This window comes from Lytechinus variegatus, chromosome 15 (genome assembly GCF_018143015.1).
Source record: "Lytechinus variegatus isolate NC3 chromosome 15, Lvar_3.0, whole genome shotgun sequence".
In the NCBI taxonomy this organism is placed as follows: Eukaryota; Metazoa; Echinodermata; class Echinoidea; order Temnopleuroida; family Toxopneustidae; genus Lytechinus; species Lytechinus variegatus.
Genome location: NC_054754.1, coordinates 32,949,908 through 32,977,167, shown reverse-complemented (window position 1 = coordinate 32,977,167; position 27,260 = coordinate 32,949,908). Strand labels below are relative to the sequence as shown.

Below are 27,260 nucleotides of genomic sequence, written 5' to 3'. Positions count from 1 at the left end.
GGGCTGAACATGACATTCTTCCCAAGGCAGGCACCTAAGACAATTTAGCAATTAAATCAATATTGAGTAGGTGAGTATTTAAATATATTTCAGTTGAGAAGTCTTAAAACGAGGAACAGGATCCTTCAGTAAGTGTTAGAGTTCAGGGTTAAAGCATGTACAGTGTAACCCTGCTAAGAAAATAGTATGGGGTTAAGAAAGACAGTCTAAAACCCCCCAAAAGATATGCTTTTGTTCTACAATCTGGTTGTACAGGTATTCTTCTAAAACTTCAAATAATAAGTTTAAGTGTGCAGTATCAGACTATAAGCACCGCTTTTCCGACGGCGGAGGTGACTGCAGCATCAACATCTAATCTTAACCGAAGATTAAATTTTTTAAATGACAGCATACCTTAGTATATGGACCTAGTTAATGAAATTTTGATATAATTTTGATATAAGGTTGATCAAGTATACTTACATGTAACATCCTACCCAAGTTTCAGGTCACGTGACTAAGGTCAAGGTCATGTAGGTACAATGAACTTAGACGCATGCAGAGGAGTGGCAGTCATGCTAGATCAAAGCGATGATCCCACCAATATTTATCTACATGCCTTTCGAATGATTCTTTTGTTGGCAAGACCACTCTACTTTCAGGGAGGCTATTCCAATCATCTATCACTCTTCTGCTTTAATACAGACTAGCTGCGAACGTCCAGTCTACAGTACTCTTTCTCAAGCTTCAGATAGTGTCCCTGTGTTGATCTACCTACTGATTTTGTGAAGAAGTGATCTAGAGGGAGATTGATAAGTCCATACATTAACTGGTGCACAAAGATCATGTCTCCTCTTCTCCTGTACAGCAGGGAGCACAAGATCAATTCTTTAAGTCTGTCTTTATATGGGACGTTCTTCAGCTCTCTAACCAGCTTGGTTGCCATTCTTTGGACCCTTTCAATCCTTGCATCTTTGTATCTGCTATGCCAAAAGAGACTACCATATTCAAGGTGGGGTCTTATTAAGGTATTGAAGAGACAAATTTGCTGAATAAATCATAATGCTTTTAGAGTTCATATATGTAGGGAACAATTCTTACTCTGCAGTGTATGTGCTTAAAAAATGTCTGCCTCTCTATCAAGATCTGGCTCTCTGGTAGGATAGACCCCTTGCCCAATGTCCACTTTATAGTAATGCACATGTTAGGGTCTTGTGTACATACCTGTGCAGACCCACAAGTCCATGATTTAGAAAACACATCAGATAAGCTGACATTCCCAAGAGAACTGCTGTACAACAACCCTCTGAGTATAACTGTACTTTGGTAAGTCAAAACTTCTTTTTAATAATACTTTTTTTTATAACACCTTAGTATCTTACAACTTAGACTAAGACTGATTAATGTTGGGCTTAACTATGCCATGTTATTGAAATTGTTGGTAGCTTTACATATTCACTCAGAGATTTAATGCAAAGTGATTACAGCTGGCCTCACTTTATCTCTGTTCTGCAAGGAACAATTGATTAGGCACACTACTTCTATTGACTGGTATGGTGTAGGCTGAGTGATTCCTGAATGGAGCTATGCATTGACTTTGATTTTGCTTGTTCATCTTTAGACTCACTCTTGCTTATTGTCTCATGTTCCTTTGTTTATTTTCAATTTCAAACATGTAATTAAATGCAACGCCCCCACCATCAGCTTACTTTTGCCTGATTTACCATTGTCTTTCCTTTATTTTCACATTTTATCTCATGTCGCTATGCTTATCTTTTATGAAAATGTATCACACAATTAGCCTTTGAGGCACAATATTAGTAAATCTTTCAATTGAATTTATCAGAACTGAGGTCATCATATTCTTGCATGCCTGGACACATTGCACACAGCGAGACTTGGACTAGAGATACAAATGTCGTCCATCCGTCACAAACCTAATGACACATTAGGTTTGTGACTTTAAGTCGCTTTTAACTTTAAGTCGCGTCACAACTTTGTGACTTTAAGTCGCTTCACAACTTTAAGTCGCTTTTCAACCAAACTTGGATGGTAGATGGACTTGGGGGACCTGCATTTTATGCTGGAGTCGGAGGTCACATGGTGAGGTCAAAGGTCATCTTCCCATCAACGTTAAAGCTTAGATGCAAGACTCTTATGACACCTAACTCTGCAACCGTCAGTCACTTTTCAACAAAAATTTGGATGGTAGATGTACTTAGGTGACCTGCATGTTATGTGGCAGTCAGAGGCCACATGGTATAAGGTCAAAGGTCATATACACGTCAACATTAAAGTTTACGTGCAAGGCTCTTATGACAAGTGTTATTCCATCCCAATCATTTCACAATGAAGTTTCGATACAATTCTGTTGCGTGCCCTCACAAATCACGATATTTCTGGTTATTTTCATAAGTGGGCGAGACACAAAATTGCTTTTGCCTTGTTTGTGTCTCTAGTAAACAAATGAAATGTTGATGATTCCTATAAAAAAAGATACATTAATAAGATCACTCACTTATTTTTTTGTAGGGGTTCAACCTTTTAATTGCACATTCTGTCAATTGCCATATTTTTTGGAGGACATTTTTAGAGAATTGGAACCTCATATTTTGGTTATCAATTCAAGTTGGGAATATGCAATTGCACTTCAATAATCAATTCTGACTGGCAAAACAATACCTAATGATTGCTAATATTAAAGATTTGCATGCTTGAAATGGGGTGGGGGGATGGGACTGTAATTTTTGGTAACTACCAGATACATGTATTTTAATAATTTCCTTTCCTCTTGCAAGTTGTTCGATTAGTTTCCAATACCAGTTACCCATTTCATTCATGGAAACGATGTTAAATAGCCAATAAAATTTAGGGATTTCATTTAAATTGTCATAACCTCAAAAGAGACCTATGCTGAAAATAAGGAGTGCACAAATAATGTGACATAGTAGATTCAAGCATCAGTCAATAGTCTGATATTTGAAATAATCATCTTAATGATACTTGAAAAGCATGAAGTACAATGTCATTCTTCTGCTTGGTTGTAATTGATTTTCTATAGGTGCCTATGCACATCAAGGCAGATCAGTCAGCAGTCCATTGGGCGTCGTTACTTCAGCAGCAGTGGAAGCAGTAGAGATAGAGACTGTGAAAGAGGCCGTGAACGAGAGAGGGATTGTGCCCAGCGAGAAAGAGAACGAGAAAGGGAACGTGAACATCGAGAGAGGGAACGCGAACGTGAAAGGGTGAAGGAAAGGGAGAAGTCTCCAGTGTGCGATCCAGGTCTCCATGTCATTCCAAGTCGTCAAGAAGATCACCAAGGCATACCAAGAGGGTAGTACAGCTATACTGTGTTCAGATACCACTCTTTGCTCTGGATATGTAAGTCAATACACCTTTATTCTTTTTTTTTTATGATGACGATTTTATGGATGACTGCCAATTCAGCTTTTGCTGCTCTTTCATCAGAGCATACATACATGTATTCTCTATTTGAATGCATGTGTGCCCGGTAATAGGCTTCAAGGCAGGAAGGCATAAGATCCTAATTTTCAACTCTGGTATGATGGTTGAATATTACCTGCACTGCATCTATTGTATAGCAGGGCCGTCGCCAGGGGGGTGCGGAGGGTGCGAACGCACCCCCCTTCAGAACCAAAAAATAAAAATTTAAAATTTAAAAAATTTAAAAAAAAATAAAAAAAAACGGAGGGGGGGGTAGGGATACTTGAGGGCTCTTTTGAAAAAGATCTGGCCGGCAGGCTATATAACTGCATGAAATTGAGTTAATACGTTGTTTTTTGTGTTTTTTTTTTCATAAAAAGCACCCCCCCTAGAAAAAAGCTGGTGACGGCCCTGTATAGAAAGGAATTTTTCAACAAGCATACATGTATCAACTGTTTGCAGCTCAGTTTATTTTAAGGACATTCCATAATTAAAGTGACATCCTTGTCATTTTCACCAAACTTTGCACATTGATACTTTAGCACCTGAAAATTCCAAATATGAAAAAGTTAAAGGGATGGTCCAGGCTCAAAATATTTATATCTGAATAAATAGTGTAAAATTCACAGAGCAAATGTTGAAAATTTCATCAAAATCTGATAACGAATAAACAAAGTTATTGAATTCTAAAGTTTATCAATATTTTGTGAAAACAGTTCTATGCACATTGTCATGAATATTCATTAGGTAGGCTGATGATGTCACATCCCCACTTTCCCTTTTCTTATATTATTACATGAAATTATAAATGTTTCATTTTTTCATACATGTGTAAATGATGTGTTCCATAACTATGAAATAAGTTGCGGCAACTAATAACTAATGAACTTATTCAGTTGTAAATCCAATTGTTATAGTTCTTGGTAGAAAATTTTTAAATAAATCTAATTTCATATAATAAAATACAAAAGAACAAGTGGGGATATGACATTATCAGCCCACCTAATGAATATTCATAAAGACATGCCCAGAACTGTTTCACAGGAATAGTGCAAATCTTTGGAATTCAATAACTCTGTTATTTGTTATCTCATTTTGATCAAATTTTAAGCATTCTGCTTTGTGAATTTTACTCTATTTTTGAGATATAAATATCTCCAGCCTGGACCATCCGTTTAACATGGGTCCACTATGTGTTTGATTTTTTGCTATATAGAGGTTCAAAGTTCACCCAAATGGATGTTCTGAAGAATTGGCATTTTTAGACCTTTAATACAAGATCACTACAATGAGTTTAAACTCGGTCAAAATCCATGGATATAGTTAATAATTGTATCCTTAAGATGGAGAATCTATTTGAATTACTATATGTTTGCTTTTCTCAAAAATTGTGTGTCTGTTATCAGCACAATATTTTATTTATGTAATATTATTTCATTGTAACTTAGATTGTAATGAGCAATAAATTGATTAAAGGGATGGTTAGGGCTGAAAATATTTATATCTAAATTAATAGAGTAAAATGCACAGAGCAAAATGCTGAAAATTTCAGCAAAATAGGATTATCAAATAAAGTTTATCAGTATTTTTGTGAAAACAGTTACATGCATATTGTCACGAGTATTCATTAGGTAGGCTGATGATGTCACATCCCCTTTATCCTTTTTCTTATGTTATTACGTGAAATCATATAATTGTTTAATTTTCATGTATGTGTAAATGATGTGTCTCCATTATGATGAAATAAGCTGCGGCAATAAATAACTAAAAAATGGACCTAATCAATTGTCAATCCAATTGTTTTAGTTCTTGGCAGAAAATGTTTTGAATAAACCTAATTTCATATAATAAAATACAAAAGAACAAGTGAGGATGTGACATCATCAGCTTACCTAATGCATATTCATGAAGACATGCCTTGATCTGTTTCACCGGAATAATGCAAATCTTTAAAATTAAAAAACTTGGTTATTTGTTATCCGATTTTTCTCTGTGAATTTTACTCTAGCCGGGACCATCCTTTCAATTCACTGTTTATTTTTCTAATTTATTTTGCTTGTTACCTTCAAAGTCCTGGGGTATTTTTGTCTCACCTGCAAAGTAAAGTGAGACTATAGGCGCCGCTTTTCCGACGGCGGCGGCGGCGTCAACATCAAATCTTAACCTGAGGTTAAGTTTTTGAAATGACATCATAACTTAGAAAGTATATGGACCTAGTTCATGAAACTTGGCCATAAGGTTAATCAAGTATTACTGAACATCCTATTAGAGTTTCATGTCACATGACCAAGGTCAAAGGTCATTTAGGGTCAATGAACTTAGACCATGTTGGAGGAATCAACATCGAAATCTTAACCTGTGGTTAAGTTTTTGAAATGTCATCATAACTTAAAAAATATATGGACCTAGTTCATGAAACTTGGACATAAGGTTAATCAAGTATCACTGAACATCCTGCATGAGTTTCACGTCACATGACCAAGGTCAAAGGTCATTTAGGGTCAATGAACTTTGGCCGAATTGGGGATATCTGTTGAATTCCCATCATAACTTTGAAAGTTTATGGATCTGATTCATGAAACTTGGACATAATAGTAATCAAGCATCACTGAAAATTTTGTGCAAGTTTCAGGTCTCATAATTAAGGTCAAAGGTCATTTAGGGTCAATGAACTTTGGCCGAATCGGGGGTATCTGTTGAATTACCATCATAACTTTGATAGTTTATTGGTCTAGTTCATTAAACTTGGACATTAGAGTAATCAAGTATCACTGAACATCCTGTGCACGTTTCAGGTCACATGACCAAGGTCAAAGGTCAATGAACTTTGGCCGAATTGGGTGTATCTGTTGAATTACCATCATAACTTTGAAAGTTTATGGATCTGATTCATGAAACTTGTACATAAGAGTAATCAAGTATCACTGAATATCCTGTTTGAGTTTCAGGTCACATGATCAAGGTCAAAGGTCATGTAAGGTCAATGAACTTTGGCCATGTTGGGTTTTTTTGGTGAATAACCATCATATCTCTGTAAGTTTATTGGTCTAGTTCATAAAAAGTGGACATAAGAGTAACCATGTATCACTGAACATCTTGTGCGAGTTAGAGTAGTATTCAAAGTCAGCACTGCTGCTATATTGAACCGCGTGATGCAGGTGAGACGGCCAGAGGCATTCCACTTGTTTAAGATACATTACCATAGGAATTACCATGGCTCAACTTCCCCCATGCTGTTTGGCTCAACTTACCCCAGTCCGAACTTAGTGCGATAATTTTGTATCCACACATTTATTATGCATCCATCATATAAAAGACTATGACAAGAATGAAGATCCATACCTGGACTAATAATGTTGTTATCACGTCTTTATTATATTCAAAGACGTGTGTGTTTATAAAGCACTTACCTTATTTTCCGGTGTATAAACCACGCCTTTTTTCCCGCTTTATAATCTTGAAATATTGGGTGCGGTTTATACACAGAAACATCAAAATTTCTTCGGAAATTGACTATGTTCGGAAATTGACTATGTTTTTTCGGTAATGTAAATCTTATGTACCAACAATTATATAGAATATTTAATGTATAATTATTTGTTGGTTACTAAAAATAGGGAGCATTTTTTGCGAAGTTTTCTTTGATAAATCTTCTTTGCAAAGATTGGTTTATATTATTTATTTAACTACTATCAATTTAAAGATGTTTTCAAAAAAAAAACTGATTGTTTTGTGATGAAAACTTTTTTTTTTCAACTAAAATTGCATGGGAAATGCTCTTTAATAGGCATGTAATTGTAATCGTAATCGGTTATTAAAAAGGCAGTAAATAATGTCCTTTATTCTTTATTTCTTTTGTTTTTCTCTCAATATTAAAAAAAAAACTCCCTTTTTATACCATAATTTTGATATTAAAAAAAGGCATTTTATGGTCACCTTTTCCTTTAAAAAACCTGGGTTTTTTTTTTTTGTAATGAAAACTTATTTTTTTACACCTAAAAAGTGCATTGAAAATGCTTTACAATAGGCATGTAATCGATCGTAATCGGTTAGAAATTAGGCAATAAAAAATGTCCTCTATTCATTTTTTTCCCCCTCACTTTCTCTCAACATTTTTGTTTTCTTTTCCCCGTTTTAGACTATAAGTTTGATGTACAATACTGCCATTTCATGGTCTTTTTTCTTTATTCTACAAAGAAATAATTTATATTCTTTGAAAAATAAAGTTAAAGAATAAAGTAACCATTTTTTTAAACACAAAAATTAGTAATATATCTTTTGGTCTATCACAATTTGATAGTAGAATTTGCTCACCTAAATAATTAATAAACTTGGTTTGCCAATTTTTTTTTTTTTACAGCCTCCCGATTTTGGGGGTGCGGTTAATACACGGCCGCAGTTTATATTCCGGAAAATACGGTACCTATTTCACACTCTTTTTTACTTTTTTGGCTGAAATTCATGTTTTTCCCTCTAAAAAACTACTTTTTGTTTCAAAGTTGAAAACAATGTGTTGGGGTTAGGGGTTATGCTATGGGTCATCAATACATGACACCACCACAATGTCTGACTCATTCATTATTGGCCTGGGGCTGGTGGCTCAACTGGCCCCTATGCTCAACTTACCCCGCCTTCCCCTAGCTATTTGCAGCAATGTGTTTTCGTACTGAAATTATACTTTGTCACATGATTAGCATTGACCGATAATTTGTCGAGAATACTCATGAATATTCATAAGAGGGATATAATAGAGATAGATAGATAGATAAACAGACAGACATATTTAAAGAGATAAATAGATATTAGATAGATAGATAGTTTTAGATTGGTTTGCCTCATGGATAAAACATCCTCAGGTGTATCAAAGCCTGTCTCTAGTAAAGCAAATTCTTAAAAAGGTGTTGGTCACTATCGTTATGGTGTGGGTGAATGAAATAACAACTTCATTTGATTTTTTGAAAAAACGTGAAATTGCCAAGTGCATGTTATATCCGCGCTACCTCCTTTTGAAGTTGCGTGTGCGGTATTCACACCATTTGTTTTAAGCGCAGAAATGGTCCATGCTGCATCGAAATAGTTCCCGCTACATGTATGTTCTTGCTACATCACGTAGTTTGTGCGATATGTTGTACCTTCATCTACATGTATTTGTATGAAGCGCCAACAGTATGCGGAGTGAACGTGTACACGTAATGGTAGCTTTAATAGTGGCAGTAACAGTAGACATGACTAGAGTTGTTGCCATGTTCTTTCTGTGTCTGTTACATCCATGCTACGTCAATGCAATGTCAACAACAGTTCTTCCTACGCTTTCTGCACACTAAGCAGTTTCCACTGCGTCATGGCAAATTTCTTTGATGTAGCAAGAACTGCATGGATGTTGCGTTGGTATAAAGGGGTATAAGCATGGAATGCGTACCTTTTGCTTAAGACATGCCTCCCCACGGTTGAATCCGTGTTGTTCTAGTAATATATTAAAGGGATGTATCCCAGTTATTGATAGTAAATCATGAAAATATTGATTTTTTTCGTATTTACGAAATAACTGGATACATCCCTGTTAACCCTCCCATCCATTCATGTGGATAAAAACAATAGATTAAAGGAATGTATTTAGTTATTTTGTAAATAACAAAATCAGTAAGTATTTTCTTGATTGTGTTCTCTACTGTGTTGCAATATTTTCATCTACATTTAATTCTGCAGTATCAGTGTTGTATGACATGATGTGTTTTATGAAAATCACTGATCTACTTAAAATTTTACTATGTCACTTTTGAACAGGATGAATATAGCAAGGAGGATGATAAAGATGGAGAAGAGGAAGAGAACAAAACAAAGAGCAATGAAGATGAGAATGATGGTAAGATGATCCAGCTCTAATGTCAGTGTTTCTTAAGTGGCTGTCTCAGAAATAGTGGCATGATTTTGGAAGGGTACCAGCAATTCATGTTATGCAGGGCACCAAAAAATATGCTTTCTGTGTTGTTAACTTATTGTAACCCCGAACAGAGTTCGGGATTTGGCCTCGCCGCGTCCGCCGCTGCAGAGATTTCCTTGTGAGCACTCTATCAGCTGCATTTCTTCTCCGATCATCTTCAAATTTGGCATGAAGGTTGAGTATGGTATAGCAAAGCCGCCTATCGATTTTGGTGTGGGCGGAGGTCACATGGTAAGGTCAAAGGTCATTTTCAGGTCAACATTAAAGTTTAAATACAAGACTTATGACACCGAACTCTGCAATTGTAAGTCACTTTTAGAGAGAGAATGAGGAGAGATACTGTATACTATTGGTGTTCATCTATCAAGAGCTCAGGTAGGTTGGTCTTTGATCAGAATCATTGTGGTTACATCTTAGAGACTTAGAAGAGATACTGTATACTATTGGTGTTCATCTATCAAGGGCTCAGGTAGGTTGATCTTTGATCAGAATCATTGTGGTTATATCTTAGAGAGAGACTTAGAAGAGATACTGTATACCATTGGTGTTCATCTATCAAGGGCTCAGGTAGGTTGGTCTTTGATCAGAATCATTGTGGTTACATCTTAGAGACTTAGAAGAGATACTGTATACTATTGGTGTTCATCTATCAAGAGCTCAGGTAGGTTGGTCTTTGATCAGAATCATTGTGGTTATATCTTAGAGACTTAGAAGAGATACTGTATACCATTGGTGTTCATCTATCAAGGGCTCAGGTAGGTTGGTCTTTGATCAGAATCATTGTGGTTATATCTTAGAGACTTAGAAGAGATACTGTATACCATTGGTGTTCATCTATCAAGGGCTCAGGTAGGTTGGTCTTTGATCAGAATCATTGTGGTTACATCTTAGAGACTTAGAAGAGATACTGTATACCATTGGTGTTCATCTATCAAGGGCTCAGGTACGCTTATCTTTGATCAGAATCATTGTGGTTATATCTTAGAAATTTAGAAGAGATCCTTTACATTATTGGTGTTCATCTACCTATTGAGTGAGTGAGTAAAAATGTATACCTCATAAATCACCAATTGAAAGGAAATTGAAACCCAAAATCTAATACCACATAATATCATTAAAAATACAGGATAATCAAAATTAATCCACTAACAGTTGTGCTCAGAAGTATTCAAACCCCTTGGAAAATCAGTTTTTTGCATTTGTAAGAAAAATAAGAGTATAAATGGAGTCAATTACAAATCAGTCAAATACATATAGGTATCATGTATTAAAGTGTGCCATTTTTATTTTCACCTCATTTGCATATCAAAGGAATAGATAACTTTCCAGGATTTTCTGATGTCAAAAAGTATTCATTAACCACAAGTTAATCAATTGAATTGCCTTTATTCGCAAAGACTGCCTCCAGACGTCTCCTATAGTTTGTTACTAAGTTCTTGCATGTCTCTACATGGATTTTGGCCCATTTCTCCTTTTGCAATCCTCTCCAAGTCCTTCAGGTTGCTCGGCTTCATTGCGTTGACCTTCACCTTGAGCTCTTTCCAAAGATTTTTGATTGGGTTCAAGTCAGCACTTTGGCTCGGCCACTCCAGAACGTTGACTGCATGCTCCTGAAACCATGTTCTGACCTTCTTGGCAGTGTGCCTTGGATCGTTGTCCTGTTGGAAGATCCAATTGGGGCCAAGTTGAAGTGCTTCAGCAGACTCTTTCATGTTCTCTTGCAGGATTTTGAGGTACTGCTCCTTCATGATGCCATTGACCTGTTAAAAGAAAGAAAGACGTTTTAATTTTATTTCAACATGGCTTAAAAACCTCCAAAGACACTAGACAAAACATTCATAGGGGCATTTCAATGTAGAACTAAGCATACATGATAATTGGCATACTTAACAAGGAATGTCGTAATTTACCTAGAATGAGAACTTCCAATTCATTTGACTCCAATTTTGGTGTAAGTTATATATACATGTATATACTCAAGGATTAGCAAATCTGTATTATTCTTATTCAATAAAATCATTTCACTACTTATAAAAAAAAGAAAAAAGAATTGATGCATTGATAATGTTGTAAACTCACCTTAACAAGATTCCCTGTCCCACTTCCTGAAAAACAGCCCCAAAGCATTATGCTCCCCCACCATGTTTTACTGTGGGCACTGTGTTCTTTGGGTTGAAGGCTTCCCCTTTCTTCCTCCAGACATAGGCGACATCTCTGTGTCAAAAAAGCTCCATTTTCATTTCATCAGACCAAAGAACAGACTTCCAAAACATTTCCTTTCCCAGATGTCTTCTGGCAAAGTCCAAACGTGATCTTGTGTAGTTGGGTTTTAGGAGTGGAGTCCTCCGTGGCCGTTGTCCAATTCAATCCTGCCTTATTCAAGGTTCCCTGGATGGTTTGCCTCGAGATCTTGGTCCCTTGGCCATTGAGATCTTTCAGCATCTGCTTTTTGGTGATTCTGGGGTTGACAGCAGCAGCTCAAACTAAACATCTCGCTTGCCTTGCCGAGACTTTGGGCTTCCGTTTGGGTCTTTTAAGGTTCTCCGCTTTGTTGAAAATCTTGAACTTTCTGATGATGCTCTGGACCAGCCATTCTCAATTACTTTTTTGGAAGCGCTACATTTCTTGTTGAGAATCGGTAATGCTCCACTATCCATTACGCAATATCAGCGGAGGGGGTCCAGAGGCCCCTGGTGGGGGTCGAGGGGGCAGAGCCCCCAGAAGTTTTGGAATATGAGGCCTTTTAAATTGCCCATGCAGAGGTGCTGCAATTAATATCAACAGAAAAAATACAAATGCCAACAAACTACACAATATTAATATTAAAAGTGACTTGTTCAGAACATACCAATGATACCACTAGTTCAGACTGTTCTGCACCAGATCTATTGGCTGAAGCAAGTGGCGTAATGGGTAAAAAAAATCAAGAGGGCTAGATATGGAAGCTGAAGTAAAAATATTGAACTTTTCAATACAAAAATATATATTTTGACATAATATTAAGATAATTCCACTTGTTCCCTTTCTTTTTCTTTCCCTTTCTCCTTTTTTTTTCTTGGCCGTGAAACACATGGGGGCCCCCAAACTGCCCATCTTTCTCTACAACTCACGTGCAGTATCATTCATTCAGTTCGTCTTTAGCAAGAGTGCATGCAGACAATCACGGCAAGCAATACATCTGAGCATACATATATTTCACTTTTACAACTTTGGATTTCAATCGGCTCCGGAAACAAGGTTTCTGCTTGTTATGTCCCAAATTCATAATCTATTATGATCAGGATGTTCTTTAAATATCACATTATTTGATGTTTAACTCTTAACCAAAACTTATACTCTGGAAATACAAAATTTATCGCCGTTGAAATAGAAATCCTACAAACGGGGTTTTCATATCACTTCTGTGGCACATAAACTTTGTAAGAATAAATGAAAAGAAGAACACCATCGATCCTCCATAATAGGGGTTATCGAGTGCTAAATTGGACAAAATTTGAGGAAATCAATTAGCAATTAAGTGTCAAGTAAAGAGTTTTTGTTTTCTCTTTGTATTAAAATTATCACCAAATCCTTATTTCCAGGTTACTGGTAGATACATTTTTATTTCCCCAATTTTTCCTTATTTTTACTTTTTTTTTATACCAACTCCCAAGCGCCACTCCGCAAGGCTCGGTGCGCCACAATCGGCGCGCGCGCCACCATTTGAGAATCCCTGCTCTGGACAATAGGCACATGAATCTCACAACGCTTAGATATTGCCTTGTAGCCCAAACCATCTTTGTGAGCATTCAATATTCAAGATCTCAGATCGTCACTAAGTTCCTTTCGCTTGACCATTATGAAGTTTAAGCCGATTCCGATGAACTGACAAAGATCTTGCCACTGATTCTCAATTTATAGAACCACTGATGTTTCTGGAATTCAAAGACTTTGATTTTCTCAACAAAATTTCATTTCAAAAAGGCAAAACGCCCCCCTCCCCCAATCTTGAATTGAATTGATTTTTACAACATGGCTTAAATTCTTTTTTATTCATGCCTGGCATTATAATGTCCAGCTTGAAACCATTTGGGGTTGTAAAATATTTGAATTATGAAAAATATGGTATCTTATACTTGAGAAAGACAGGGGTATGAATACTTTTGAATATCAAAAAATTCAGAAAAGTCATCTCTATTATTATGCAAATGAGATGAAAATAAAATCAGCATGCTTTTGTAGATAATGTCTATTAGTATTTAACTACTATGCAAGTTATCCTAGTTCAGCTTTCATTTGCAAAAACTCATTTTCCAAGGGTTATGAATACTTCTGAGCACAACTGTATTATACCCCAATCTGATTTCCCAGTGTGGAGTACCAAATCTTCTTCAAAAGAAAAGGGACAGCCAAACCGGAAAAAAATAAATGGGGCAGAAACAGTGGTCTCGGAATTAGACTAGTGAATAGTAATATGTCATGTAGTGCCTATAAAGTTAAAATCGAAACACTGACTTCCGAGTTTCTTTAGTTTGCACACAGTTGAAACTCAGTCAGGGTTTCAATTTAAATAGGACCATATCATTCATGCAGACACATAAAAAAGTGGTTGCAGCTCACCAGATCAAGAGACATATCGACACTGAATAAAACATATCTTGGCTTATACTCGGTCTTTTTCAGTTATTCATAGTTATATATGGGGTAACTATCAAAATAAGAAGTCCCTAACCCTATTGATAAAATAAAGATGATATATGTGAAAATGAATCAGCAATGACCAGAAATTTAAGCCAGTCAGAATTAATCTGTGCTTGCGGTCAAATTTAAAACCACAGTCAAGAACTGGTGATTGGCTACTTTGCTACTCTATAATAGGAGTCGATCATTTTGTTTTGGGGGGTCATTTACTAAATTTCATTTTAATATTTTGACTGTCACCAGTCCAATTTTAATGCTTTAAAGTTTATTTCAGGATACAAATGCTCGTTTTCAACTTAACCATTTACAAAAGACAATGTTTGGTCAAGGATAGTGACATTCACCCAGCTTAGTGCTTTCTATAAAGCAATTCAGTGGCTTCTTATATCTGTGATTATCAGCCTTCCCTTGCACATGAGGGCATTTTGTGGTCTGGGAGAAAGATGAGGTTTCTTCCATGTGTGTTGTAGGATTTCTAACTCAATGAGTCAATTCCGCGTTTCAAGATTGTAACTCAGAGAGGTGTAACCCTAAAATGACTGGGCTATTTCAATGCCTAAGAAGACTGGGGGGCTGATTCAGCCCCCCTCCCCTTTATGATCAAAGCTGTCAATCGCGTAATCATGACAAAAATCTTCACATGCATTGCCCATGGCATAATCTACAATATTGTGATATCAATTCTTTGTAAAATCTAATTCCTAATTATATTAATATATGTATAATAAACAAGATGAAATCAACTGGGTTTAGTCAGTAAAAGGAGACAATGATGCATTTATGAAATTTGGTGAAGAACACTATTTGTATTAATTTTGTACACAAAATCACATTTTTTACCAATTTTGGTTCTGACATACTCTTACAAAACAAGGTGTTGCATAATTTTGAAGCTGTGAACCCAGACGTCACAAATTTGGTCTAAAAAATATGCTCAAGTCTTGAAATTTTAAATTCATTGAGTTGCACGTTTAGAAAAATGTGCATAATTTACCCTTATTGAACTGGGCTCTTTTGCTAAAAGATAATCAGAGACCCCCCCCACCTCAAATCTCTTCACCTGGGCCTATCGCCACAAAAAAAATTGCACGCATCTCAGAAATTGCACATGGAGATCAAGAGGTGTCAAATTTCACAATTTTTTTTATTATGGGTTATGATAATATATGCAAATGTTATTCATGAATTGTGTTTTTATATGCCCGTCCTAGACGGGAGGCATTATGGTATCACACTCCGTGTCCGTTCATCCGTCCATCTGTCCGTTAGCTTTTCCTTGTAAATGCGATAACTTCAGTTTAACTTAACCTAGGCTCATATAGTTAGGTGTTTATGATACTAGCATTGATCCCAGGAAGCCTATTGATTTTAAGGTCAAAAGGTCTAAGGTCAAGGTCACAGTGACATGCTTTCATCTTATCCTTTTAAAGTCCTTGTAAATGCGATAACATCAGTTTAACGTAACCTATTCTCATTTAATTTGGTGTGTATAATAAGAGCATGGATCCCAGGAGTACTATTTAATTTGAGGTTTAGAAGGTCAAAGGTGAAGTCACAACCTTCCACTTTTTCTTACTTGACCAATAACTGCATTTTTTGTGTTATAGGCGGGCGTATTATGTGCTTGCATTAGCAACACTCTTGTTCTTTGATAACTTCATAAATAAAGCTTCTTGTAAATTGTTTTTTTTTCTGAAATATCCTAGAAGCCTTGTTAACATGCACAGAAAAATATCTGAAATAAACATTTATTCTTTTGTATTTCATTGTTTTTGTTACATTTTAATACTTTATTTTGATCAATACTATGTCCAAATGAATGATAAACAGAGCCAAATATATTGAAAGATTACTGCTCAACAGTCAAAATTGAAAATATCACTTTCCTATTGGCTTTTTGTACACAAAATGGAAAAAAAAAATATTTTTCAGGTTGACATTTGTCACAAAAGGTCGCATGACTCCATAACAGATGGTCCGATTTTTACAAAATTGGTTCCAAAATATGTGCAAGGCTTCAAAGATCTAAGAAGTTATAAGATCGTTTGGCATGAGGTGCAGTGGTGTGTCATAAATGATAAAAACTGAGGGCCCCTCCCCCCCCCTGTACAGTTTGGAAGAAGTGTGTTTTATGTTCTGCCATTGTTTTAGTTGTGAATAGTTGTGAAGTCAGTTGAAAGAATATTACATTCAATAAAGTTTGTTTCTCTGGGATTGCCAGCCATTGTAGTTTCAACACTGAAGGGAGTGCATTTTGTGGTGGGTTCACTAACTTTGAGCACAACTGTATATCACATCAGAATGATATCAAATTATTTTTGAGAAGATACTCATTCAGGACATTTATAGCACTGATGTGTTCATGATAAGGACCTTCATTAACTTTCAAAGTGTAAAGTTTTTTCTGACTTATTCAGTGTAGAACAATTATGATGATCCTTAAGAAACAAATACTGGTATTGTATGTTTATATTATTGTTAGTGGTGGATCATTACATTAACTTTTGATGGTGTTGTGTGCACAAATGAGAAATAAATATATTTGAACATGATCACCCCTTGGAAATATGGGGGCAAACATATCGATCCCCCCCCCCCCCCCCCGCATAATTTTGGGAATTTAAAAAAATAAACATGCAATGCAAAAGCATGAAAAGCACTTTAAGAAACATTAAAATTGACATAGATATATTAAACATACAAAATTGTATTTTTTTCTTGGTGTGCTCTGCACAGAAAAATCATATATTATAATTTGGTGCGCAGAGCAATCAGCAAAAAAAATATTTCATTTACCCCTCATCCAAAACATAGATTGACATCCCTGGCACGAGAGGTAGATTAAGTATAACCTTCAAACATTGAAATATTAATCATTGGAAATATAGAAATTTGAAATGGGTTCAAAATTTTGTGAACAATATAGAAGAGTCCCCCACCCCCTGTTCTTAACAATGCCATTCTTTTTAATTGTTGCTTGTACTTTAAATTTTCTTCCTCTCCCATTCTGTCTTCATTGTTTTTACAATATGGCAAAAAGTAAACAAATCATTCATGAGCATATTATAATGATTATTTATATAATCCATATCATAGATGCATTTGAAGGGTGTTTTAACAGGAAGTTTCTTCTTGCTGAAGAAAACATGCCATGGCTTGGATTTAAGACAGAAACACTAGACCACAACTCTCCATAATTTATCCTGCTCATAGTGAAAATCAATTTAATCCTTACAAATTAAGACAATGTTTGGGTCTATTATTTATATATAATCAGGTGATCCTTGACAGTATGTCATCCAACAAAAAAGGATCAAAGACTATGGCTCCTGATGGTGTTACCATGGTAAAGTATGGTGGAACAGTAACTGACATTGCTAACCTGTTGAAACAAGTACAGAAGGCTGATCAGGAGAGATCTATGGCAGAGAAGAAGATTGAATCTTTGGAGAAAAAGATAGGTATGTAGTACCTTCATTGAAGATAGAAAATAGATGACATGCCTTGATAGTGATTTTGTTTGACATTGTTATAAGCTACTGAAGTCCTTGCATCAGGGGACCATTTCATCAACATTTTTGTCCGACAAGTTGTCAGATCTAACATCTTTCCTTGATTCTGATTGGCTGAGAGGCACTGTTACTATAGTAACTGTCGGATGAAATGGGACTTGTCGGATAAAACGTCCGACAAGTTCTTTCATGAAACGCTCCCCTGATTGGCTCAGGACAAATTAGAAATCACTGACATCTCTGGACTTGCCTTTAATATTTGATAGATGTCCCTCAGGGGCGGTATTCTAAAAATCATTTTAACTTTGGTGTTATAAATCGTGTTATCTCTCTGATTTAACACGCCCCTGACATACCCCCAAATTGGTATTCAGAGAACCATGTTATCTGTGTGTTATCTCATTTTGTGTCTCCGGCTCCTCCCACTCTGCATGTACACTCAGCAAAAAAGTTCTTGGATACTTAAAAAAGTTAAAATATTCCATATAGATATTTGATTAAAGGCAAATTATTGTATGTCAACATGACCAGACAATATTCCTCTTCCAGTATGACATGAAATTTTCATGCATGGGTGATTAAATGCTTTAAACAATAGCAATGTCAGTAAAAGAACATTGCAAGAAATGGATCAGTCAGTGCATGGCTGGTTACAGGCATTAAACAATAGCAATGTCAGTAAAAGAAAATTGCAAGAAAACGATCATCCATTTTTTCAGTTGTGAAAGTTTGTGTGGCATCAGTATCCATTTAACGATAAAAGCAAACTTAAAGTCAAATACCACTCTAAAAGAGAAGACAAAGTAATACAGCTTGGATGCATCACTATTCCACTAGAATTTTAAAGCAAAGTCTATCGATAAAAAAAATGTCAAATTTCAGTATCTTGGCATAAGCAAAAGAAAATTCAATATCTCGTTCGTCCGCCCTGGCTCTGAATGAATAGAGTGTCTCTAGTTGAATTCTTTGATCGACCGATTTTCCTAGCTGATCTGAACAGTTTCTTCTCATGGATGACAATGGCGTCCCCATCGAGTGAACATTGTCCAAGATTTCTGGATTACCACAATGTTCTGCTCTTGGATCCATGGCCCGCTTGTTCACCAGACATGAACCCGATTGAACATTTGTGGGATCAGCTAGGAAAATTGGTCAATCAAAGAATTCAACCAAGAGACACTCTTAGAGATGTCCGGTGTTATCTCCGGGAAGAATGGGACAACATCATCCCAGAGCAAATTCGCCAACTTGTGACAAACATGGGACCTCGATGTGCTGCACTCATTCATAACAAGGGTGGACAAACGAGATATTGAATTTTCTTTTGCTTATGCCAAGATACTGAAATTTGACATTTTTTCATGACTAACTTTGACTTAAAATTCCAGTGGAATAGTGATGCATCCAAGGTGGATAACTTTCTCTTCACTTTTAGAGTTGTGTTTGACTTTAGCTTTGCTTTCATCGTTAAATGGATATTGATGCCACACAAACTTTCACATCTGAAAGAATGGATGATCGTTTTCTTGCAATTTTCTTTTACTGACATTGCTATTGTTTAATGCCTGTAACCAGCCATGCACTGACCGATCCATTTCTTGCAATTTTCTTTCACTGACATTGCTATTGTTTGACCCTATCTAGCCCGTGGTTTTTTGGGAGTTCCTATGGCCGGAGGGGGGCCTCCCTGGCCCCCTCCCCTAAGATCTCGGCCGTCGACCGCATGATTGCGCCGAAAATTGGCACATGGGTTGTCTGGGACATAATCTACAAGATTGTATAGAAATTTATTTCATGCAAATTGCTATTAAGTGATTATGCTAATTTATGCGTAATTAGTATGCGAAATCATACTTTTTCCTCTAACTACCTAAATAAAGCTCTAAATGTACTAATTTTTGGTATAGAAACTCTTTGTGGTGTCCTAAGCAAGAGTACATGAAAAAAATTGTGATATCAAATCATTTTCTTATGTATTACATTGTTTTTTGCAATTTCTTATGTATTTCGTTGTTTTTTTACCTCTTGTTTGTCATTGTTTTTTCAATGAAATTTGTTGGGGACTTTTCTGTGATCATAATAAGCATAAAATGAATACATTTAGACTAGCAAAACTAAAAATAATCATACATTTATGAATTTTGGTTGAAACCACAATTTGCATTGACTTTGTACACGAAATCAAGTTTTTGAGCAATTTTTCGGTCTGACATGCACTTACATAATGTTGCGTAATTTCGGAACCATGTACCCGGGTGCCGCAAAATTGGTCTCAAAAGTTGCGCAAGACTTGAAAGTAGAAACTCAGCAAGCGGCGCTGTCAAAAAAATTTCGCACAGCGAAAATATCACGCGATTTGTTGAGAGAATTTAGAGAATTTAAAAGATTAATATGCAATATAAATTTTGAGAAGCATGAAAAGCATTTTAAGAAAAATTAAACCTGACACAGAAATGTCAAACATACAAAATACAACATGTCTTTTTTTCTTTATTAAAATTTGATGCCTATAGCGATCAGCCAAAAAAAATAAATTACTTTTGCCCACCCCTCTCCATCCGAAGCTTATAGATTGAATGGCAGGATAGATGAATTAAGGATAACCTAGAAACATTTGGAAAGTGTAATCATTGGAACTATATAACCATTGAAAAAGCGTAAAAAAAACTGAATATTATAGAAGAGTTCCTCAATCGCCAATTCCATTCTTTTTATTTCTGTTTGTACTTTTTTTAGACGTTTAAAATTTTCTTCCTCTCCTGTCTTTTTTGTATTATGGCAAAAAGTAACCAGATAAATAACACATGAGCATTTATTTATGATAATGATTTTATTTAATCCAAATTAAAGATGCATTTGAAGTGTATTTTCACAGGAAATTCCAAAGAAATTTTTGTTTAAAGGGGCTTAAAAACAGACAATAGTAATATGCTTGTATGTTCTTTTTGACGTTTGCGTCTGCTAGACAAAGTGCAGCCATCGTCATCCACAACTTAACTTTCCTTAACGCAGTGTTAAATGTTCTTATTATTTTTGAACAGCCTAACACCATTTTCAGAATACCAAATTTCCTGTTATCTTCCTCCCTAACACCGTGTATGAGGGTTGCGCACTACGTATTTCATGACCTGTGTGGTGTTGTTACCACTTGGGCCAAGTGTTTTTCATGCTAACATGATTTTCAGAATAACACAGTTTTTGTGCTAACATGGTTTTCAGAATACTGCCCCAGGATTCATATCTTCTGAATCAGTCTGTAACTTGAACAAGAAACTGGATAACATAAGCACTTAGTCACTACAGGGTTCATATGGGTCATGGAATACCTGGAAAATCATGGAATTTTACCTTATTGCTTTTAGGTGAGGCCTTGGAAGTCATGGAAAATCGTTTTCATTGAAAATTCATAAAATGTTGAGATTATAGACAAATAAGGATTTTCTCACTATACGAGTGAATAAATTTTCAACCATGTTATCCTGATTTCTCACATGTTTTACCTACCTTCCGCAAGTCATATTTTGCACTATTTTCTTTGATTGACACACAAACACATAGAGGTATATTAGTAAACTACCTTATTCATGCTAAACCTGCTGCGTCATTTAACTGTACAGCCAGCTAAGCTAGCCATGCACAGCCCATCTACTCAATAACTCCCGGCGCTGCTTTGCTCTGTAAGAAATCTCCCACAGCAAGTTCACAAATGCTCTGTCATTTGAAAGCAGTAAAAGGAGAAATTGTCGCTTCTGTTGTAGCTCAAAAAGATTGGGTTTCAAAAATAATTGTCTGTATCAACTAATCTGTGCAATATCTGGATGGATGGTAAAGCATCGGGGACTGAAGCCATCGTCCGCCATCTTACGACCATCAACACAGCAAACAAAGATGTTTGTTATCCCTTTTCCACTCACATTCTTTTTATTGCTCAAATAGTGAACTGATTTTTTTTATAAGCCCAGGCTTAATTTATGAACGTTTTACTATCGATCATTTCTTAGAGTTTTTCTCTCCCTTTTTTTTCTTTTTTCCTACTCTTCACTTTGATTTTCTCAAGTCTCTCCCTCTTTTCTTTGCTCTTTTTTTTCTTTAAATCTATTTATGAGCTTCATTCAATCGATCTCTGTGTTCATGTAGTCTTTGACGGTGACGATGGTTGAAATATGTATCTATTTCATCATGATTTTTATTCATTAAGTTTTTTCTTTCCTTAAAAGCATATGCATTTGGCCAACACTTGCTTTTAAAATTCAAGGTGACGACGGATGAAAACAAAATGATTTTTTCTATAATTATAGTAACTGATATTCATTATACTTTTAAGTATATAATTATTATTCTACCATTAGACCATACTACTTTAGTTGTCCGTTATTTTCGTTATATTCAAAGATGTTACTATATTTTCATAAATATTATTATTGCAGCTTGGTTCCTCTTTCCTTGTATCCCTATCAAAATTTATGAACATATAGTACACACTTAAATCAAGAGTCTGATACAAGTTTATAGCACAAAGTTAAGTTGAAAAAACTCTGAATTATATAGTATTAGTGGAAAATAGATTGAAAGCACATGCCTTAGTGCAAAACCAACGTGTTTTTGATGGTCCCAAGATGGCCACCACTCCGCATCGATGACTTTATTTCTGAATATCCAATCAGATAGTATTCAGATCATTGGTTTCAACACACACTTAACACATAGGCAAGTGCTTTACAGTCCCTCCTGTACACTTGGTTTATTTCAAATTTAAAAACTGTCTTTTTAAACCAAAATAAATCTGATATTATTTCCTTTTTGTTAGTTTGAATGACATTTTGGTTTTAACTATCTTCTTTCTTTCTCTTCCTTTTTATTTCTTCTTTTTATTGCTTCCTTTGCTTCCTTCTTTATTTGTATTCCTTTTCTTTTCGTCTTTCATTTCTTCTTTCTTTCCTTTTCATTCTTTCTTTCTCCCCCACTCTGTGTTAATTTCTTTTTTACTTTCTTTCCCAATTGATTCATTCTTTTCTTCTTTCTTTAACATCAAATTTTAACCGAAGCTTAAGTATTTAAATGACAGCATAACTTAGAAACAATGAGGACCTACATGTAGTTCATGAAATTGGCCATAAGATTAAGTATTTCTGAACATCCTGCCCATGTTTCCTGTCACACAATCAAGGTCAAAGGTCATTTAGGGTCAGTGAACTTAGACCCTAAGGTTAAGTTTTTGGAATTTTGTCATAACTTTAAAAGTATATGGACCTAGTTCATGAAACTTGGACATAAGAGTAATCAAGTGTCACTGAACAATCTGTGCAAGTTTCAGGTCACATGACCAAGGTCAGTGAAATTTGACCATGTTGGGGGTATTTGTTGAATAACCATCATAACACTGAAAGTGTATGGATTTAGTTCATAAAACTTGGACATAAGAGTAATCAAGTATCACTGGACATCCTCTGTGAGATTAGGTCACATGACAAATGTCATTTAAGGTCAAAACTTTTTGGTCATGGACAAAATAGAATCACTTGGAAGAAAAAAAACAGAAAAATTAAAGGATATCCCAACATACAGTATCTTCTTTTCTGTTTTGCTCAGACACCCTGAAAAGTAAGGCCGCTCCAGTGAAGCCACCATTACCAATGTCATCGGTGAGCTGCTAGACGTCCAGAAGAAACTCTCTACTTCTTAGCGTGCACTCATTGGCTCATCCACCTGCTCCAAGAAGCTTATTGATGTCATTGGAACTGCTCAGAAAAACCTAGATGAAGTCATACTCAAATTAACGAGGTCCTGGAGGAAGCCCTGCTTCCCCCTACTCAAACAGACTACTGGGAAAAATTTCCCCATTTTGTATGGTGTAGAGTCAATATATCCTTTCTTTTTGCCTTTTCATATTTGATCTGTTTTGACCTTTCAATGACACTGCATATTTTTTTACATGTAGGGACCCTTCTCAGTTTATGGTTATTGTAAATCATATATTTAATAGAGCATTGTGTTTTATATTGTCTCTAACACCGAGTAATACTTCAAGCCATTTTACATCAAGGAATTTTTAAAATGTAATTTGTTTCCTATTTCAGTCCAAATCTTGAAGACACTTCATCACATTTAAAAAATACATGATAGTATGTTTCTTTTTCTATAGAAAGAGCATGTATTGGAATGTATCATACCACTCTGGAAAAGTTTGTCATTACAAAATATGATGCTATGTCAAAGTTTATATTGAAATTCTTTAGCTTCCAGTCTAATGTGGAGACTCAAGGGATAGTAAAACAAGTTGCAACTGCAGACTTATTCAAGTTTAAAGCTGATACATCTGGATGTTTAAAAGCAAATGCATCTTGTATTGTATTAATAAATATAATATAGATCATCAGAGGTAAAGGAAAGCACATTCTTGTTAATATCAAAATATATGTTCGAAAAATCAATATTATCGTGCCATGTGTCACCACTCCCTGAGGATTTTTCTCCAATTCTTCCATTCAGTTGGCATATTGTTATACAACTCATTAAGAGAAAATAAATCATTTACACCTTAGCCTTTTCGAAAGAAAACATCTCCTGTTCTCATTTTGCCATCTGTGTCTTTAATGTATTTCACTTGAGAAATGTTAACCTTAAATAATTTTTTATTAAAAGGAAAGGTCCTATCTGATAAAGGTATTGCTAAAAATTATTTGGTTTTCAATGTGCATTTCTCTGATAATAAATTCCCTTTCTTTTAAGTAATTCCAAATATCCAAAAATTCCAAGTAGAGGTTAAGTATATTGATATTGAAGCTTTGGGATTGTAATTACAAAGAAATACAATTTGATCTACACTGAATAGCACCCTCTTTGGTGGCCCATGACAAGTCAGGGTATTTTTTCACTTGATGAACATTGAGACAGTATCCAGGGGACTGTTTCTCAACACCGTCATAAGTCTAACTTGACTAAATCAGAGATAGAGATAGATAGTTTTCAGACCCCTACTAACATTTGGATAAATTCTAATTTATGCATAGAATTTGTCAAATTGTATGTTTTGGTATCAAAGATTTTAAAAGTTTATGTTAAGATATATTCTGATGATGTTTAGAGTCATAAAAAACTATGATTATTATCATTTAAAAAAAAGAAAACTGTTATGGTTTACTTTCGTAAACTATTAAAATTGGATATCCTGGGGGTACCCATCTCAATGTCCACATGTGACTTTTAGTAATGAAATGAATTATTCATAATTTGATTTTCTCAGCAATTAAGTGCTCCAGTCTTCATGGTCTAAGTATGCATGATATATGATTTACCTGTGCGATTATTTTGAAAAGATGTATTTCCCAATTCATCACAATATCTGCTATTTTGTCATAATTTTTCGTTTTGAAAATTATGCTATTTTGTGACTAAGGCTGTGTTACGTCTGCTCTTTTTACCGATAGTATCGATATCAAGGTGTTCTAGTTAGGAATCCTTTTGTGAAATAGGTTTAATAAGATTGGAACAAACTCAGTGGCTGATGGATAAAGATATGACTAACTTGTCAAGGTGAGAAAGGGGCCCAGCTTTGTACGCAGCAGTACTAACCATTAGTTGAAATGCCAAATATACTTTCACATTGATTTCAGATAATTATTGGTATCACTTTTTATTTCATCCTGAAAAAAACTGTTTAAAAATACTTCTTGTTTTATCCCCAAATCTGTAGTTTGCTTATGTTTTGCCCGATGATGTATGAATAAGATGGTGCTGTTGCTTGTGAATCTATACCAGTTCAAGGCAAACTTACTCTGTTTGGGGTTTCTTGTTTGTTTGGTTTTTCACTAAGTAATGACTTTATATGAGAATAGCTTTTCTTTTACAGGAAACATTGCAAACTGAAAATCAGGATAAACACTGTCAGCTATTACACATTCACTGACAACAGAACGACCCAGGGATTATCTTAGTTACCACTTCCTATAGCAATACAAGTAACTCTGCCTAGGTCAGATCTCTTGGGACCAAATAATAATAAATATGTTCGACTTGGGCAAAATTCAACTGAAAAAGAGTATATGACACATGTTTTGAATAATCTAAGAAATTGCTTCGCAATTATTCAACTTGTGGAAGATCGACTTAGGCAGAGTTACCTGTATATGATAGGGATACTTTGCTCATTATTGTGACCCTGTTAAATGATAGAGACTCTCATGACCTGTAATAATTACATTTTCACTATACATTCGATTGGATTGCATTTTTTGGCCCTTTGAAATCGTGTGATTATTTGTTGGAAGTACCAATTTTTCTGTATGCAACTTTCATTTAAACTTGGAATTTGTTGATTATGGTATGGCTTAACGTTCCAATATTTTAACATTTTGATTTTTATGGATGTTTTATCAAAAATGAGTTAATATAAAGTAGATGCAGGGGGACAGTGATTCATTAATAGTCATAATTTATTGACCAGCTTTATTATTTGAATTATGAATGATAACAAAACATAAAACACTGAATCATAGTGAAATTGTATGCTACTTTGGGGGAATAAATGATAATGAATACAAGTCAGATTTCTTCATTATGCACTTAAATAGAGATTACTAAAAGACACTTGTAAAATTAGGGATTTGTTTGAATCTATAAATGACAGATTTTTATTGTTTTTACAGGATCAGGGATTTCAAAGTACATACCTGCTCAATTATACCTGCTCAATTAATACAAACTTTCCCCTACTATATTGTTTGTATAAAATAATAAAATGTAAATGATACTTAAAAGGTTTCAAAATTTGGAAGGGCATGGAATTCAGATATATTATAATAGTTCTTACATATGCTCTAAAGAGCAGAAATTGGTTTGTAATTATGAAATGAAGTACAATAATTTGGTCATCCTTTGTTCAGGCAGGGATGAAATGACAACAAAATAAATTGTTTTGTTTCAGAGAGTATGCAGGGGATGAGTTCTTTAATAGTTTGTTAATTTTCTCTTTGAAAAATATGATATGATTACACACTGCAAATATTGTGCAAGTTTAGAATAAGGGTGGACCAGAGGATGATATGCCCACATTCTCTGATAAGTAATAGTATTTTTGTGAAATGCCAAATCTACCCATAGATAGGAAATTCAAAATGGACATCATAGATTGATTTGATGTATATTTTTTTTCTTGTGAGATGAAACATTTCTTTCTTTGATGTGGAACTGGAAATATTTGTTTACTTTGCTTTCATAAAGTGTTCTGTAGTTCACAACCTTGATATTATAATATGTAGAATAAGAGAGAGAAAGGTGATGGTGGGTCGGGAAAGGTAATATAAAAACACAAAGAAAGAAAGAAAGAAAGGAGAGTGAGGGAGAGAAAGAAAGGAAGGAAAGAAGAAACAAAAAGGAGAGAAGAAAGAAAATAGAAAATAACAAATATATTAAAACTAATAAAGGAAATCAATAAATACATGAATAAATTATCAATCATGTAAATAATTGATAAGAATCGCACAAGGATGGAAGAAAGAAACAAAGAGTGATGAATAAAAAAAAATGTGGGAAAAGAGAGCAACCAGATACAAAGAAATGCACAAAATAATAAAGAAATATAAGGAAAATGAAACGGAAGCATGATATAGATATAGAGAAAAAACATCGACAGAAATTGAAAGCAAAAGGGGCTCAAGTAATAGATAATTAATAAACTAATAATTAAAAAATAAAGTGTATCAAAT

At 35.0% G+C, this 27,260-nt stretch overlaps 1 long non-coding RNA gene across 4 annotated transcripts; it reads left to right on the top strand.

Annotated features, from left to right (window-relative positions):
• The first annotated feature begins 434 nt into the window (after positions 1-434).
• On the top strand, positions 435-26,749 carry LOC121429109. 4 transcript variants are annotated; one of them, XR_005971868.1, is made up of 6 exons: positions 435-1,305; positions 3,041-3,360; positions 9,208-9,286; positions 16,017-16,019; positions 17,322-17,505; positions 23,146-26,749. It is a non-coding gene; the product is annotated as an uncharacterized LOC121429109 (long non-coding RNA). The 4 variants fall into 4 exon arrangements; XR_005971867.1 differs by lacking the exon at positions 16,017-16,019 and adding an exon at positions 1,826-2,082; XR_005971865.1 differs by lacking the exon at positions 16,017-16,019.
• Positions 26,750-27,260: the final 511 nt, after the last annotated feature.